The sequence below is a fragment of the Triticum dicoccoides genome, chromosome 3B (assembly GCF_002162155.2).
Source record: "Triticum dicoccoides isolate Atlit2015 ecotype Zavitan chromosome 3B, WEW_v2.0, whole genome shotgun sequence".
Taxonomy (NCBI): domain Eukaryota; kingdom Viridiplantae; phylum Streptophyta; class Magnoliopsida; order Poales; family Poaceae; genus Triticum; species Triticum dicoccoides.
This window is the reverse complement of record NC_041385.1, coordinates 106,382,336-106,384,829: the sequence shown is the minus strand read 5'-3', so window position 1 is coordinate 106,384,829 and position 2,494 is coordinate 106,382,336. Positions and strand designations below refer to the sequence as shown.

Here is a 2,494-nt window from a genome sequence, read left to right as displayed (position 1 = left end):
ACTAAGCTATTTCTTTGGAAAGCTCCTACTAAGATTAGAAATTCCCCGATAAAGCTGCTAGTGCCGGGTAAACTCATATTGGCTAAAGTGAAAAAGAAGAAAATGGTAGAGAAATTCGGCATGGTGCTCACTAAACCTCCATAATATCTAACAAGTCGAGTCTTATGTCGGTCATATAGAACACCAACACATAGAAAAAGGGCTGAAGAAACCAGTCCATGACTTAACATAAGTAAAATGCTACCTCCAATTCCCTGTATGTTCGATAGAGCCTAATATTCCCCCAGAGTACGCCGCTTACCCCCCGAACCGTACAAGATAGTTACCACCTATCATACGGCTTTCTAACTCCACTTCTTTTTCTGGTCGTTCCGCTCTGTCGGATCGATGGTAGTCTCAGAGATCTGGTAACCTCCGACATTTTTGACAACACGCTTCCTGCTTCCGTTTTGAGTTGCGCATCTTTCTCCCCGGGGCATACTATAGTATCACATCGTAGACCCCCACCCCAACTCTATCTTCCTTATCAGTGAACCGGAACATAGTGCATAGGTACTCTTCGATGCTGCGAGGACGAGACGAGGTGACATACTACGATCACGCACTGAAGTTCTGCCCTTCGGCTCGGCATATGGAACCTCTCAGCTGCTCCCTCGGGATAGGTAGGCCCCCCCCCCCTTTCCCGAGAGGCGGCCGGGCTGTGTTTCCCCTGCGGCCACCCAGTGGCGGCAGAAAACGAAAAAGGGTGGGCTCCGCGCGGTTCGCGTTTTATTGTAAAAAGAGAGCTTTTCATTCTCTTATAGAAGCCCGCGCCCACGCGGGTAAAGCCCAGCGAAGCTGCAGGGAGCACTGAGCAATGGGGGGATGAGGGCGACTCCGCCCACGGGTTGGACCACACCACAGGCAAAAGTCCTTCCACGGCAAGAGAAGGGTGACCGGAACAAGAAAAGGGAGCTAGTTGTTGGAGGGAAGACAAGGCTCATTCCGTGTGACTCCACAGAAGAGTACGCGCGCTAGAAAAGGCAGCCAACTTAAAAACGCTAGCTAGCTACTTTTGTAGCCTTATTTAGTTTGGTTTCCTACGCTTGCTCTCCGGCGCGCTACGGCAACACCCCCTGCTTCCTTCTTTCTGTTCGACGCGGAGCTCGCAGCCTCCCCACCCTTGCTTAGCGTTCCACTTGTGATCCTGGAGGATTTGGAGAAATGCGCCCGACCATGAATGGATTTTGTATTTTCTTTCATGTGAACGGCCCTATCTTGTAAAGAATGGTTTTTCGTGCTATAGACCATGTTGAGAAAGACCAACCAACAACACAAATAAAGACCGTTCCATTTGGGTACCTCGAAAGGGAGGTGCTCCTTATGATGCTACGGACGGCTGTCCGAAGTGCATGCAATGACGGGCTCGGATAGGATAGGATTGTGCGCGCCGGGCCCTTCGGGTGTCCATATTTTGGCCGACCTTAGCGTATATACTATGTTATGGTTATGCGGCCGTAATATTTTGATACCTTCCACCGCTGTTACGCCAGAAATCCAAGGTTCCACATGAGCTCCTGTTCTGCGGCGTGGTGGCAGGACCGCTAGGGGATTGGCTCCGGGTGTAGGTAGGGTCAAATCCGCAGGGGTCATGCAAATACATAGGCCCCTTCCCTTCTGCCGAGTTGTTTAGAAGGCGCTTTCCGTTCTACGGTCCCTCGGAGCGAAGGGTTAGGCAGGTAGTACGGGCCCTCTGACTTCCAGCTATGTGCTGTGTGCGACTCCTGCGAAGCGAATGAAGGGAAGCTCTTCGAGCTTTCTCCGCCAGCGGCTTATGTAGTGGTCGGCATTCCTACCTGCTCCGACTGATCCCCACTGGAGATTATATGAGGGGTCTTGGAAACTGTCGTGACGCTTTGGTGACGAAGGTCACCGGGGTTACTATGGAAGGATTCCGTGGTAGTCTCTGACTCCCTCCAACTCAATCAATATCAAGAACATGTCGTGAGCATGGGGGTTTGGCCGACTACTAAACTATTGGCTAGGGCTTTTCTAGTTATAGCTTCTATAGTGAGTGGCCCTTCCGCTTTGATCTAGTTGTAGTTTGTATTGTACTAAATTGAACACATATCAAAGAAAGGCGATCAATCAATAAGTAGTTGCCCTTCTCCGGCCTGGGAAAAGCAGCGAACTCGTTAAACAAGGGGCTTTTTTATTCATGGTCGCTACTGTTGTATTGTATATTGTCGGGGGAAGCTACTGCTTCTACGACAGCTCCGCTTCCTCGTCTTGCTTCTACTTTGCTTGTTTGCGCGAAGGCTTAGAGTCCTTTTCGCTAGGTCCAAATTCGTCAAAGCGAAAGATCTGATCCAACGGAAATCCCAAATATTGAGCGCAGCTGATATGTGGCTACTAGGCGCGATCATCCCGCATGCCATAAAAAATACTTCTTTTTTTATGGCCCGTCATATAAAGATAGAATAGATATGGATAGAGAGACATTCTATTGATTCGC

At 49.7% G+C, this 2,494-nt stretch overlaps 1 pseudogene; it reads right to left on the bottom strand.

Annotated features, from left to right (window-relative positions):
* Positions 1-2,494, bottom strand: part of LOC119279371 — a 5,525-nt pseudogene that overhangs the window by 842 nt on the left and 2,189 nt on the right.